The 16,742-nt window shown below is 35.5% G+C and overlaps 1 pseudogene; it reads right to left on the bottom strand.

The window, feature by feature from the left end:
- Nucleotides 1–8,715: 8,715 nt before the first annotated feature.
- LOC124962331 (pyruvate dehydrogenase E1 component subunit beta, mitochondrial-like) lies at nt 8,716–9,782 on the bottom strand (annotated as a pseudogene).
- Nucleotides 9,783–16,742: the final 6,960 nt, after the last annotated feature.

Raw genomic sequence — 16,742 nt, 5'->3', positions numbered from 1 at the left:
ACTAGAAAAAGAAGAGCAGACCAACACCAAAAGTAGTAGAAGACAGGAAATAGTTAAAATCAGAGCAGAAATCAACGAAATTGAAGCAAAAGAAACAATCGGAACAATTAACAGAATAAATAGTTGATTCTTTGAAAAAATAAACAAAATTGATAAACCCTTAGCCACACTAACAAAGAGAAAGAGGGAGAAAACTCAAATTACTAAAATTCGGAATGAACAAGGAAACATCACAACAGACATGTGTGAAATACAAAACATAATTAGAAGCTATTTTGAAAATCTATACTCCAACAAAACAGAAAACCTCAAAGACATCAACAAGTTTCTAGAGACATATGAATTACCTAAACTGAATGAGGAGGATATATACAACTTAAATAAATCAATTTCAAGCAATGAAATAGAAGAGGTCATCAAAAGCCTACCAACAAAGAAAAGTCCAGGACCAGATGGGTTCTCAGCCGAGTTCTACAAAACCTTTAAAGAAAAGCTCATTCCAATACTCCTCAAAGTATTCCATGAAATAGAAGAGGAGGGAACCCTCCCAAACTCATTCTATGAAGCCAATATCACCCTGATACTTAAACCAGACAGAGACACATCGAGGAAAGAAAATTCAGACCAATATCCTTAATGAACATCGACGCAAAAATTCTCAACAAAATTTTAGCAAATCACATACAAAAATATATTAAAAAGATAGTACACCACAATCAGGTGGGTTTTATCCCAGGGATGCAAGGTTGGTTCAACATCCGGAAATCAATGTCATTCACCATATCAACAGACTTAAAGTTAAGAATCACATGATTATTTCAATAGATGCAGAAAAACATTCGATAAAATACAGCATCCCTTCATGCTCAAAACACTAGAAAAAATTGGGATAGTGGGAACATTCCTTAACATTGTAAAGGCCATCTCTTTCACCACTTCTATTCAACATAGTCCTTGAAACTCTAGCCAGAGCAATTAGACAAACCAAAGAAATTAAAGGGATACAAATTGGAAAAGAAGAACTCAATGGTGTTTTTGTTTAATGAAAGTTTACAGGTAACTATATTTAAAATTTACTCTAAGCTTACTGAGTACAAAAAGGAAAAAAAAAATTAGTTTAATTATTTCCAGAAAAGCTATAGTTTTGCTGCATAGACATTTCACTGAGATGGTCTATCATTCTTTGTTAACTATATTTTGTAAAGAAATATGATATTGGAAAGTGGAATTCCTCTGTACAAATATTTAGTATTAGCCATGGAATTGGGCATTAGATACAAGTTGGAAGAATTTGGAGAGATATAATTGAAAGAGTCTAAATCTCTTAAAGACACTGTTGTATATATGCACAGGAAAGCTGCTTTTGGTGAGGACTCAGCAGGAATTGGAAACTAGAGAAGAAGACAATGTGGCCATGTAGGCATATATTGGAGTGATATGGTCTTAATCCAAAAAATAGTTGGCAGCCGTAAGAGCTGTGAGACAAAAGAAATGTATATTCATATTCATTCTGAGCCTCTGGAGCCAGCACAGCTCTGCCAACAGTTTGATTTCAGTCCTGTGCTACTGATTTCAACTTTCCAGTCTCCAGAGCTACATGATTAAAAATATCTATTGTTTCCAATGATCAAGTTGATGGTGATTTGTGATTTCAGCTGCAGGAAACTAACCCAGATTTAACTCTGGGTCTTAGTCTACTTCCCTATGAAATGGGAACACTGGATCAGAGGGTAGTTTCCCATTGAGAATTCTTTTATAAATAGCATAGCTGTTCCCACCAATAAAAGATAAAATGTGCCATTGAAGAAAGTCATTGGCTCATTTACTTATTTTGTCACCATTTAAAAAGTTAAGTTGTATTAATGATTTCACTTTCATTAATATTTTGCATTTGTCAAATCCCAAGATATGGAGGAAACCAAAATAAAGCTCTTCCATCATAAAACTCACACACAGTTCAGGATGCTCACACATAAAGAAAATTATTAAAATCCTCGCTGAGCGCCTTGTAGAAATCAATCTAGAGGCATGACCTGACATGTCCTGGTGAAGTGCTTCGAGACCTCTGCCACCTCTGGCAGGCCACACTGGTGATTTGGAAAAGAAAAAAAAAAAATTTTTTTTTTTTTTCAGGACTTATTAACCTAAAACTTTTGAGCCACTTACACAAGAAGTGAAAGTAAAGATAACAAAAGCAAAAGCAATCAGCCTGAAGGAAGGAAGGAGGGGAAGATAGGGATTTGTGATCGCAATGAAGGCAGAAGAGAAATAGTGTTGTTTGGGACTCAGTCCGTTGTCCTTATGGATGCATATGGGACACGGTAATTAGCTAGAACACTTTCCCTTGATTCTTCTGCCCCTGCCTAATCTGTTCAGGACAAATTACTCATTTTGGTTCAGTAAGAAACTGAAAACTCCAACATATAAAAGGGATAACATGCCCACTTGCATTTTGCATAATTCATCTTTTAAAAATGTAAACATGAATGCTGAAACTGACATAACCATGCTGTCTTGAGGAAATGAAGTAAGTATGTATAAATGTATTCCTAATATTTTTAGTATTAATTCAACCAGTGTCTACCCCTAAGGATAACATAGTGGCTGAAAATAAAATACTCATCAAGTCCTTGGCTTTGAAACTGGGAAATCTGGAATAGTACCAGGATTTTTAAGAGATGAGAACGAAACTTGAAATTTGTGCAGCAGTTTATAGTGTCCCTGAAGACAACTATTTCCATTACCAGGAAATCAATGTTTGATAGACATACTGCTCTTCTAATAACTTGGAGGGCAGGCGACTAGCAGGTTAAACCAGAATTGTCTTCATCCTCTAAATTTACAATAAAACTGTTAAGAATGTCTTTAATGTTCAATTCCTTCACTTAAATATTTACAGCATCCTTAATGATTCTGAAGATCTTTAACACTGCAAATCAGAACTAAAATTCTAACTCCTGTGATACACACAGAGGTAACATTTGATGCAGTCATTTATCTATTTAATTGATTTTTTTTTTAATGCATGTTTTCACTCTCATTTAAGGAATTTTCATTGAAACCAAGACTTTTTTGTTTCTTTTAACATATTTAAACTGGGGGAAAAAAAACCACCTTATTTTGTGATAATAGTGGGCTTTTGTTTGTGGTTTGTTAACTTATCTGTTTCACAGACACTGTTAATGAGGACATGTTTTTAATTTAACCTTTGTTTTTCAGGTAATCAGTCCTCCTCTGTTTTTCCTTAGGTACAGATTGCAAGATAACCCTGGCTAGCAATGCTGCAAACTAATTTGGTCAGTTCTGCCTCTCCCAGAGCTCACCTTATACTCCTCCAAACACACTGTCCTTGTCTTTCTTTCACTCATACACTTGACATGAGCTGTGGTATGGCCAGTAATACTTAAAATCTGACCCCTATGAATATTTCTCTGTATTTTTTAGCTATTCTGTTTTCCTTCTTTCCTGAGTTAATGTTTTTTTTTTTTCTTTTTTTGCTGTGGTAGTTTCTATTTTTCTTATTAGTAGATATTCAAGTTTTAACTCATATGTGATTAGAATTAAATGTTTTTTTATATATCTCTTTTTTTCTCCTGCCTTCAGAAATAAGAGTATTTTACAAGGCATTTTAAAAAAAAAATTCTCTCCTTTTATCTCATCATCTCCAATCTTAGGTAGGTTCTTGGTTAATCTTGGTATACCCTAATATTTTCAGAGAAAACAACACGGAAATTAGTTTGGTTATGATGGGATACTTATATTCAATTTCTAACTCTGTTCCTTCTTAGCTTTGTGACCATGGGCACAGATTATTTATCCATCTGTGTCTTTGTTCTTCTGCCTGGAATTGGGTAGTAACTATCTCAGACAGTTACTAGAATAAAGGAGTAGGTACAGATAGGGTATATTCTATCCAGAACTTTTAGTGCTGAACATGAGGTAAGCACTTAGTAACCTGCCTATTTTAACTCTTGGGTTTTGCTCATTCCATGTCCACAGTTCATTCTCTAGTTTTATCATTTGGTTGGTGTTTTCCTTTATTACAAAACAAAATCTTCATACACATTTATTTTCCTTTGAATTAATTTTCTGTATTAGTGCTTTCTTTATTGCTAAGTCATAGAGAAATATATAGTCTGGTCTCACTTTTTGGTAACCCTTAACTTTGTTGATCATTATGAAGAAACAGAACGAGGTGCTGTGGTACTAAAGGTGAACTATTTCATAAAAAAGAGTAAGCAATGGCTTCTATGAGAGATTGTTGATACCTGGAATTTTAGGAGCATCAAGTCAAAGGACAAAGAATATTTCTGGTAGATAAAATATCATAGTCAACACACTCATCAAGAAATAACCTGTTGGAAGAGAAAGAATTAATATTATACTATGTCACTCTAGGAAGAAAATAGTATGACATAAGTTTAGAGAAATAGATGGAGAGAAAATTTGTTGAAGATGGTTTAAATATGATGAAGTACCAATAACAATGACAGGGATTTTTATGTTTGATGCTTTTATTTCTCACAATATTGAAATTCATGATGATTTTGAACCCATTTTTCAGATGAGTAGATGAAAAACTATACATGCAGATAGATTTTAATTTATGTTATCTTTTGAATAATAAGTGCCATTTATTTATTAATAACTACTATAAGGCAGTACATATATTTAGCACAAACCACTGATGTTTCGTTTAATTTTCATCTAAGTACTTTCAATTTAAGAATTGTATTGTGTGTGTTTACACATGTGCTTTAGCATACCAATTTTATTTCAAGGTCAAATAACATGTAATAAAAATTTAAGGCTGACTTTACCCTTTCAGACTCATAGAAATTTCAGCACAATTTTAAAAGAGAAAGAAATGCTAGAGTATGTATAAAAGCCACATTGAGTTGAAAAAGAGAGATGAGGTCAGATACTTTAGAAAAGCAGTGCTTTTGTTTGTGGTGAGTTGTAAAAATAAAGAACTATAATCTAGTTAGTGAAAAATCCCATTAGAAGATTATTTTTGTGGAGGAATTCAATGCAGAAATCTAAGAATGTTGTGTTGGGCTCTTTAGAAGATTGATTATTTGTAACTGAATGTTATAGAAATGAGGACTTTGGTTGAGCCAACACTGACATTCTTTACAATGCAGTGTTTCTCTGACTAACCATGTGATGATGTAACAGATGAGATTTTTCTTACTTAATCATAAAAAAGTTGTGTTATGCTAAAGAAAATCAGCGCTCCTGGTAAAGTGCTTGTGTAGCATTCTTGAGGTCCGGGATTTGATCCCTGGCACCACAAAAGCAATTAGAGGAGAAGCAGAGGGAGTGGGAGGGGGAGAAGAAAACAAAAGAGAAAAGGAAGAGAAAAGCAGTGAATTCAGAGAAAGGTTTCCAAGAAGAAAATAGTTGTGGTGATTTAATTGGTAAGATTGTTTTGACAATTTTGTGATAGAAGGTTGTCATGGCCATGTGACAGGTAAGCTTTAATTGCCCAAGACTGATCGCCTCCACACTGTCCTCCAGAAAGGAAGTTTAGCCTCTCTTGGGATTTTGTGAAAGTCAGTTACAGCTTAAGGAAAATAATTGTTAAAATACTAAGGGTGAAGTTCAGAGATGGGAGACACTGGATTGTGGTATATCTACTACTTCAAGACTTAGGTCTCAGTGTTGGGTCATGCCAGGAGAATAATTAGTGTCATTACAAGAGAAGAGTGTAGAGGTGGCAGAATATGGGTGGGGAATTAGTTTCACTCATTTCCTGTCTCTGTAAATGCAAAGCTTGGACTCTAAAGGGAGCAGCTGGTTATTTCTCAGACATGTGTGTCTTAATGATCCACCACCCGTATGTGGTTCTCAGGGTTTAATAACTCATCAGCATTACCATAACATTTGATGAGAATTTGTAAAACCTAGACAACTACAACTGCTTATTTCTGTATGAGTTTTATATAAAGTATTTTGCTAAGAAGCACCATTTTGTACTTTTGGTTGGTGTTTCTCGTTTTCTTAATAATTGTTTTACAAAACAGGTCTGACCTGACAACTACCATGGTGTTATAAAGCAAACCAAAGCCAGTAGAAGAACAAATAGTCATTCCGGGAAACAAAAACAGTCCTCATAATTCCATGCTACTAAGTCACAGTTGAGGCCTCAGATGACTCTAAAACAATTTGCAGAAACTGAATCTTTGAAATTTTAAGGAACTCAAATAGGGGACATTATGAAAAGGATTCGGAAGTGAACATATTGCTAGAATGGAGATCCCTGATGTTATTCATGGATGTAGAAAGGAATATTCAAGCAGAAAAGGATTCCCCTGGCTAGAAAATTATCCTAGTACTCCTGTTGAAATTATAAGGAGGCACATGACTGGGAGAAATAGCCCTCAGTGTTAGATACTTTATGCAAAGAATTGGATGATTTACCCTAACAGAGTCAAGTAAGTCTACTTCTTTGTTACATTTCCTGCAAGGAGAGATATGTGAGCCCACATTACTTTTTACAAAATGGCCCTTTAAAATTGAAACAGTGCGAAGTGTGGCATAACTATACAAAACCACTGATTATTTTATTGTGTGGACGAGTCACCTGAAGTAGTAAAAATGAATCAGTAGAATTGCTAGGACGGCCTCTCTATCAAGATTTCCATTTGGAATAATGGGTAACTATCATGACTTTTTAATTCAGGGGTGAAACATAGAAGTATTGATAGTATTTACATTTAATGGAAAACAGGACACAAGAAGCTCTAAACACGTAGATAAGGGGAGGGAAACACTGTATTAATGACAGTGTGGAAGATAGCAGATGGATTAATGTCAGGGAATGACATTGATCAGCCACAAATTGAGAATGAAAATTAGTCCATAAGGAATCTCTATTCTACTATATTGAAGAGAGAGATGAATTCCTTACTACCTATCTATTTGCAGACACCATCAACACACAATCCAAATATTGGAGGGATAACTCTGTGTACTATTAGGATATACACATGCCATCATCAGACATGAATGTTGTTTGTGGCTCAAACCACAGAACCTGGCATAGAATCTAATTGCTATTCAATGGACCTTATTTTACAGGAAGCACAGAGCAAACAGAATTCAGGAGTGAATGACTTGAAAGTAAATTGTGCCAGCCTGTCACACAGTCCCTATCTACTGTTTGGCTGGATCACTTGTACAATGCTGAACATGTCCTAAAAACTACTGCCCCTCACAAAAGTTTATTTTTCCCAGCTCTGTCCATCGCCAGGGGCAGTGAGGTACCTGGATAGGTACAGTTGAAGTGTGGGACCACACCTAGATATTCTTTACTTTCTTTTTCTTCCCATCCAGACTCTTACATGATCAGGTAGCCCAAAACAAGAATGAGTGCTTATTTTGCTGGAAGACTTGCTGTAACCTGGTTGGTGTTCTCAGTTAAATTGAAAGGTGTATATTATTAAACCTCTGTCTTAGGTGGTATTTTGATTCAGGGTCCAGACTCCTATTCATGGGGCACTCTGCTGGCTTGTGCCCTCTGAGAGGCGTGCAGAAAGGTACAATTTAATTGCCATTTGGTCTGATTTGTTTACAACTAGGCAAGACCTAAGTGAGTCCCAAGATGATCGGTCAAAAGATACACAATCCCACAGATCTTTCTGGAAAAAGGTATTCCTCATCTGCCTAAAAACAACACTATAAAACAAAAAGCAAAAATGGGAGAAGTGGAACACCAAAATGCACCAAAGGCAGGATACTGGATGTAATACTTTATTTGAAAATTTTCTCCATAATATTTTAATGCTGTCTACTTTCCCTTTCCTAACATGGGTGAGATTGATCATGTTTTCTTGATCTTATTTTTTCTTCTAATATTTGAAAATTACACCATTTTGTAATCATTCTAGAAGTTTAAATTTCCTAAAGGGGATTAAAACTAATGAATATATGAATATATTACAACTGATGTAAACTTTTCAGATGGTTTCAAGTCCTTCCTCTTGTGTCTGCTTTAGTAAACTTCCAAGTTCATACCATCACCATTGTTAGTCTTCTTCTTATTTTGCTAAACAGAATATAAATTTAAACTTAATATTATTGTTTTACTAAACATAGATATAATTTTGCTTCTTCATTATTAACTTTACTTTGAGACATCTTTTAATTGGCTGAAATGTATGATTTAAGTAAAATCCAACTTTTTTAAAGTCTGACTTTATTATTTTCAACCTTCTCCCCCCATTGGTTGGAGAAAGGATTATAAATTAATGATTTTTTTTTTTTTTGCGGTGCTGGGGATTGAACCCAGGGTCTTGTGCTTGTGAGGCGAGCACTCTACCAACTGAGCTATCTCCCCAGCCCCCAAATTAATGATTTTTGTTTGCTTTTTATTGTAGATTATGCACTTTATACATATAAGTTATCTTTCTCGGCTATAACTTTCTTCAGTACTATGCCACATTCATACCTTGTCCTTCCAGCAAAAGAGGTAAAATTTTACATTAATTTATTCAAAGAACAGAGCAGCTGTAACAGAAAATGAAAGCATAGAGTCTAGGGCAGGAGACTGGAGACTTTCCCACTCAGTCACATTTAAACATCCCACCAGTACAAAAACACCTGTGTTGCCTTAGAGATAATTTTATGAATAGTAAGGTCTTGCAGTACTTCCAGGTGAAGTCCCAGCATGTATTTTAAGTAAATTCCAATGACCTGATATTCAAGTCTAAACTAGATATTGAATATTTTCTTCATTGCAAATATGATATCCTCGACCTGAGGTACAGAGTTGTCTTCTAGAATCTTTGCATAAGGCATACGGAGGGACTTCAGTACCAGTGACAGCAAGAGCATCCAGGAAATTGAATGCAGGGCCTTCCACGATCCTGGCGCAAATTTCATTTCCTACTCCAAATTGTGGCCAGCCTCCCTCCACCATTATGAGATGATTTGTCTTCATGACCCTGGCTTCTGTGGTGTCAATGTCCATTGGTCTGATGGCATGCATATTTATTACTTAGCATTCAATTCCCTCTTTAGAGCGTTGCAGTTTCTAAGCAGTGGCCCACAGGTTTTGAGTGGGAAACCACCATTATATGTGTCCCTTGCCTTTCAACTTTGACTTTTCCAACAGGAACCAGAAAATCTTTTGAGTGGGCTTCTGCAGGAAATTCAAAAGGAACTCCACACATAATTCATTCTCTAGGACCACCACTGGATTGTTATCTCCAACTCCTGATTTGACCTGTTCTTTTACATTTTCTGATTTCCAGGGGCTGACCTCCTTTAAGCCTGGGCAGTGCCAGTCACGCATGGCAAAGCACTGTGAGCACTGGGCAGCTACACCTGCTGAGGCATGACTGGCCCCCTGAAGACTATGGGCACAGGCTGGAGGCCCCTGAACATGTAGTAGATCTTGGCAGCTGAATAAACTGGTCAGTGGCTTGCATGGAGAAACCGAACATCATATAGTCACAAATGGATCCAAACCCAGCCATAGCTGCACCAACAGCAATTCCAGCAAAGCCCATCTCAGATATGGGAGTATCTATAATCCTCTTGTCTCCCTGTTTCTTCCACAGACCTCGGTTAACCTTGCATGCCCCCTCATACTGGACAACTTCTTTCCCAAGCAGAAATACCTTCTCATCTCTTTCCAGTTCCCCATTCATACCTTGATTCATAGCATCGTGAATTGTCATCCACAGCACCGTGGGCACAGTCAGGTAAAAGCACCTCCTCAGCAGCCCAGAGACCTGCTGAACCCAGCTCCACACCAGCCCCTATAAAGAGGCCATCTTCACTGTGTCTTTTGTTTAATTTTTAACCAAAGTTTGACTATGGTGATTTATTTTGCATCCTGTGTCCAAATGAGGCCTCTGATATCTATCATTTTATTCCTGTTATTATTTATATCAGTCTCTCTCCAGAGTTTGGGTGTGGTTTTTTTTTTTTTTTTTTAAATCAGCATCAGCATTTTAGGGCATAACAATTTAATTTTAACTTACTTGGTTTTGAAAAGGATTTTACTCTTATGCTTTTATTACTTAAAAAAATAATCTGTTTAGCTCACTTTGTAGTCACTTGATGTCTGTTTCTATTCATCTTCAATCTGGAAATGCTCTTAATTCATTTTAAATGTCTATATGGACATTCTCTTTTTTCGTTACTCTGAAATACTGGTCACATAAATCTTGCTATATAGTTCTATAGATTTTCTTATCTTTCCATCTCATTGCTTCTTCATTCTTATTTTAAGCTTAATAATTTGCTCTGCAGCATTGTTCATTATAATCATTAACAAACATATTTATATATATATGTACATATATATGGCAAATGTGTATAAATATATACACTGAAATTAATTATGGTATTATATATTATATAGTATATTATCACATTGATATAATGATCTCTAATTGACTTTTTTACTGTTGTCTATTCATGCTTTAATGATATGATAAAATTCTATTATCCTCAGAATACTCAATTTTATCTTCATATTTTACTATTTCTTACTCATGTGCATATCCTTTTATATTTTTATTATTTTTTACAAAGGTATTTAGTCAACTTTAGTTTATGTTTTTTTCAGAGTTATCTGTGAAGTTTCTTCCTGATATATTTATATATCCTACTTAGAAAAGAAAAAGAAAATTAGCCAAGCACTTCCACTAGTTGCAATTTAGTCTATTTTTGCTAAGAATTGAGGAGGGACTACAAATGTCTTGGAAGAACTGTAGGTAGACCTGTGAGTCAGAACTGGTAGCCTCAAGTATTCTGCTCCATACCCTAACTGTGGGGCAGGGGTCTCCTCTCTGGAGACAGATGTTACCAGTGTTCCAGAGTCTCAGAGTCTCACATGTCAAAGTGGGGTTCCCTTGTGGGCACTTTAACTTCTGTAGCAGGACTGTCCTGCATGAGATTTGAGTGCAGGGTTCTTCAGTAGGACCCTCTCTGATTCTTCTAAGATACTGCGTACTTGCCAGTTTAATTCTGGTGTTGTCCATGTATCTTCATCCTTTGCATTTTATATGTAAATTCTAGAAATTTAGTACATTAAGGAACTATAAAGGATGATCAAATTTATAGTATTCTTAATACTAACCAAATTCATTCAATAACATAAAACAAACTAGTTAATTATAGTGGACATCAGAAGACATTCCATAGTGCACTGAGATAACTAGTAAATAAAATGAATGAAGCATTATTTTCCTAATTTTAGTGATCATTTATTTAAAACAATGTGCCTACCATCAGTTCTAAAGTGCTTTCACATTCTCATGATTTAAACATTAGGCTTTATTTCAGTCAACTGAACATCAACATTAATTAGTTTTGTCACTATTGTATGATCAGAAAGAGCATTTTATTTAACAATGACTAAAATTATTTTATGTCATTACACAAAAAATGATAAATGTATGACTATTGTGAAAGTGGAATCCAACAATCATTTCTTAATCAATAAATGTAACTAGATAATTTTAGATGAATGGCAGTTTTCCTGCATATGAATTGGTTTTCCCCAATATTTTAGCACCTATTTTTATAGATGATGAAGTATAAGAAAAATGAAAGACAGTGACAGGGAGGGAGAGCATGAGTGAGCAGGAGACAAGCTTGACTATTTTACTGGTGTCAAATGTATAGCAAAGTCTACTTGATGCTTAGGATTTGTCGTATGAAAAATTTTAAATGCCTGATCACCTGCAGGATGATGTAAAAAGATCTAGTCTTTAAGGATCTCGGAATCAGACCAGAGACCTTGCATCTTATAGAAGAAAAAGTAGGTCCAAATCTTCAACTTGTTGGCTTAGGACCAGACTTCCTCAATAGGACTCCCATAGCACAAAAAATAAAAACAAGAATTAATAACTGGGATAGATTCAAACTAAAAAGCTTTCTCTCAGAAAAGGAAACTATCAGCAATGCGAAGAAAGAGCCTACAGAGTGGGAGAAAATCTTTGCCAATCATACTTCAGATAGAGCGCTAATCTCCAGAATCTATAAAGAACTCAAAAAACTCTACACCAAGAATGCAAATAATCCAATTGACAAATGGGCTAAGGAAATGAATAGACACTTCACAGAAGAAGATCTACAAGCAATCAACAAACATATGGAAAAATGTTCAACATCTCTAGTAATAAGAGAAATGCAAATCAAAACCACCCTAAGATTCCATCTCACCCCAATTAGAATGGCGATTATCAAGAATACAAGCAACAACAGGTGTTGGTGAGGATGTGGGGAGAAAGGTACACTCATACATTGCTGGTGGGGCTGAAAATTAGTGCAGCCACTCTGGAAAGCAGTGTGGAGACTCCTTAGAAAACTTGGAATGGAACCACCATTTGACCCAGCTATCCCACTCCTTGGCCTATACCCAAAGGACTTAAAATCATCATACTACAGAGATACAGCCACATCAATGTTCATAGCTGCTCAGTTCACAATAGCCAGATTGTGGAACCAACCTAGATGTCCTTCAATTGATGAATGGATAAAGAAACTGTGGTATATATATACAATGGAATATTACTCCACCATGAAGAATGATAAAATTATGGCATTTGCAGGCAAATGGATGAAACTGGAGAATATCATGCTAAGTGAGATAAGCCAATCTCAAAAAACCAATGGACGAATGATATCGCTAATAAGTGGATGATGACACATAATGGGGGGTGGGAGGGGTTAGTGTTAGGGTTAGAGTTAGGGTTAGGGAGGGGGGCAAGAATGGAGGAAGGAAGGACTGTATAGAGGGAAAAGAGGGATGGGAGGGGTGGGGGGGAAGGGAAAAAAATAACAGAATGAATCAAACAACATTACCCTATGTAAATTTATGATTACACAAATGATATGCCTTTACGCCATGTACAGAGAAACAACATGTATCCCATTTGTTTACAATAAAAAAAAAAAGATCTAGTCTCATTATCATTAGACTTTTCACAACTTGGTATTCCTCACGCTTATCTCATGAGACCAACACCACCAGGAAGTAGGGAAGAAATAATGTACCTCTTTCTTTGTATGCAAAAGGGTAACATAAATCTTAGAAAATAACTTCTGGAGAAAGATGTTACCACTGTTCCAGAAGTGGGGAGCATGAGGTGAAGGAACATGAGAACTTCTAAAATGATTTGTCTGAATACAAAAAAAATTAAAGCATCTAAAATTAATATTCACCAACTGTGCTTCTGAGCTGATGTTCAGATAATCTCTAGTTTCCATTCACAATAAAAGGATCAGAGGCAGATGGTTAGGAAAAATTCAAAACATTTAGTAGTCCAATGTATACATTTCTATCATGAAGAGGACACAAAATAGTAAGTACAATAAATAAGAACTAAAAATAACAACATGGACAACTATTTTATATTGTAGAAGGATACATGACCATTGAGCCACATTCCCATCCCCATTTTGTATTTTATTTACAGACAGGGTCTCACTGAGTTGCTTAACAACTCACTTTTTCCGAGACTGGCTTTGAATTCACGATCCTCCTACCTCAGCCTTTGCCTCCCAAGCTGCTGGAATTACAGGCGTAGGCCACCATTGTCAAACATTTTGTAATTTAATCGATTTTATTGTTAGGAATCTGGATTATTTCCTCATCAGCTGCTTTGGTTCCCTTTTATTAGGGACCATAGTGATTCATTTATTAATACTGGGGTTTTTGTTTTATTGTTCCTGGTTACTATCAGAGTAAAATATTTTGACCTGAATCTGATGCTTTCAGAAACATGTATATAGGGCACAGTTGTTTCCTGAAAAATAAACCTATTAAATTAAAAGGGATTAGTAAAAATAATTTAACATGAAAAAGAAAAAATGTCTGTAAACTCATCTTCCTAGTTCTTCAAATGCATTGCTCTAGAGTTATATAAATTTAAAAAGGTAAAATAGCTACTTTTTTGCTGGGCATTGTGCTACACGCCTGTAATCTCAGTTGCTGGGCATTGTGCTACACACCTGTAATCTCAGTGACTTGGGAGGCTGAGTCAGGAGGATGGTGGGTTCAAAACCAGTCTCAGCAATTTAGTAAGACTTGGTCTCAAAATAAAATATATTTAAAAAATGACTAGGAATGTTGCTCAGTGGTTAAGTACCTCCAAGTTAAAGCTCTGGTTAAAAACAACAACCACAACAATAATTTTAAAAACACCCTATCTTTTCCTTCTATTTTTATGTTGTTTTATATATAAAACACACACACACACACACACACACACACAAACACACACACACATACAAATACACACATATGAGGAGGGAGAGTGAGATTACATTAATTTAAAATTTGTACAGAAACAAACTGAAAGAAAATAAAATGTAATAATAATACTATCTTAGTAGTGAAGACAAAGAAGTTTGAGTTCTCTCCCGATTGTTTTCTTTTGTTATTTCTCCCATTTCTGAAATAACTATTCATAATTTCTGTAGGCATTATTCATCATGCCATATAATTGTTAAAGGAATTATGAAAAATATAAGATTTTCCTATTTAGTTTTTCTTTTCCTCTTTAGTTGGTAATGTGGCACAAGGTTAGCTTCATGTCCTTGATCTGATCCCCAACTAAATTAAAAAAAATAGTTGAGATAACCTTATAAAGTCCACTGACATTTAGACTGTACCTAACTGATTCTGCATATGAATAGACAAAATGTTCTGGGGGATACTGATGCCAATTGGTTTGATTTAAGCTTTATTTAACTGGTCCCTAAAGTGAAGGGTCTCCTCTTTATATCTATTCAGGGGAGTGATAATGTAGATTACTATATTTTCTTTTTATAAACCTAAGGCTGACATAGCCATGAAAAGCTTAAAAGGGTGCTATTAAATACTATTGGACCCTAAGGACTCTAGATAATTATCACCATTTCCTTTAAATTATAGTGTGTGTTCTCATCCATACAATAGGGAGTGAGAAAAGATGAAACAGTAGATGTGATTCTTGGCACACAAATATGAATAAAATTAAATTTTAATGTTAATTTTAGAAAGTTTCATACTTATCCCAACATTAAATATTGGTTACTTATGTCTAAAGAATTTGGTAGTATCCACTTTAAATATTCAATTATGATACAATTATAATTGGAATGGAGATAGAGATTTGAAATCCAGTCAAAGTGTAGTCAACAATGATATTTCCAGATATTTCACAAAATAAGAGAATATAATAGCCACTTTTAAAGAGACTGTGAAGGCATAGATAGAAGTTGAGTAGTAGTTTATGAGAACATGAGTAAAAGTTTTAAATCTATAAATTGATTTGCTTTACCTGTTCTTACAGAATGACTGATTTTTGTTCTTATGACCCATTTAGCTAACTTCATTTCTTCAGATCACTTAAGCAAGATTACTATTTGGAATTTTTATGTCCACAGATATTCTTCAGTTTGTTTAAAATAGAAATAAAGAATGAGTGAACTTCAAAATATGACTACATTAACTACTGCTTCCATACAGAACTTACAATAGGTAGGATAAGCTAACTGATTCATAGTGTTTTGTAGTTATGAAAGTGCTCAGAATCCAAAGATCTGATGTACTAAACTCAAGATAATTACAATCCCTTTCTAGAAAGAAACTGAGATTGTTTTCATCTCTAATAAAATGATTGGAAGAAAAAAAATCATTGCATAGAGAAATAAGGAATAATAAGCTTATTTTAATTGAATTTTAATGGTATCATGCGTAGCCTCAGCCCCAGAATGGATCTACTTTGACCCACCGACTTTTCTGTGGGCTTAAACCATGGGCATGAGAGCTGAGCTAGATCCTCCTGGTTTGTATAGAGCCTTCCCAGCTGTAAATCAACAGATTGATTTTGAAAACTAAGACGAATCTTTAAAGCACCTCAGGACTTCCACACATGTACTTCAGGGACTGTCCTATAACTAGGGCAGAACTGAAGTGTTTAGAGAAATAAATCCCTCCATGACATGCTGATATTCACTGAAAGTACTTGTAGTAGTTCTCTGAAAGTTGGAGTCAGGGCAACTGGGTGAGGGGTGAGTACCAGGGGCAAAATTACAGAAGTAGAGAATACCCAGTCACCAAGCTCTGAATACCTAACTACAAGAGTCCTAAGGGTTAGAAAGCTGGTGGTTGGATTGCAAATCATAAAGAGATCTCCAGAAACTCACAGGCACTCAGATCTGAATCCCCACTTAAGGAAGTCTTACCCTTCAAACATTTGAAGTAGGTGATGAATTGAATCTATCTAAAACTACAACAAAACCAAGACCCTTGTTAACTACAGACTAGACTAGCCCAGCTATAATTACTCATTGTGTATCATTGTGGACATAAGTATCATTTGCTTCTCTCTCTGATTTTTTACACACATTGGTTGTTATACAATGAGAATAAAGTGAGACACACAGAGTTTTTTGGTTTGGATGTGAGGTGTCCCCCAGGAGCTCACACATGAGACAATGCAGGAAGGTTCAGAAGAGAAATGATTGGGTGGTAAGAGTCTTAACCCAATCAGTGAATTAATCCCAGATAGGATTAATTGAAACGGTAGAATTGACTGGAGGAAACTGGAATTGGGTGTGGCTTTGGGGTATATATTTTGTATCTGGAGATTGTAGACTCTCTCTTTCTGCTTCCTGATTACCAGGATGTTAGCTGCTTCCCTCTCCTGCCATGGTGTTCAACCTCACCTTGAGCCCTGAGGAATGGAGTCTGCCTTCTATGGACTAAGACCTCTGAAACCTTGAGCCCTCAC

This window comes from Sciurus carolinensis, chromosome 12, assembly GCF_902686445.1.
Source record: "Sciurus carolinensis chromosome 12, mSciCar1.2, whole genome shotgun sequence".
Taxonomy (NCBI): Eukaryota; Metazoa; Chordata; class Mammalia; order Rodentia; family Sciuridae; genus Sciurus; species Sciurus carolinensis.
Note: the sequence above shows the minus strand (reverse complement) of the source record. Positions and strands in the feature narration are given on the sequence as shown.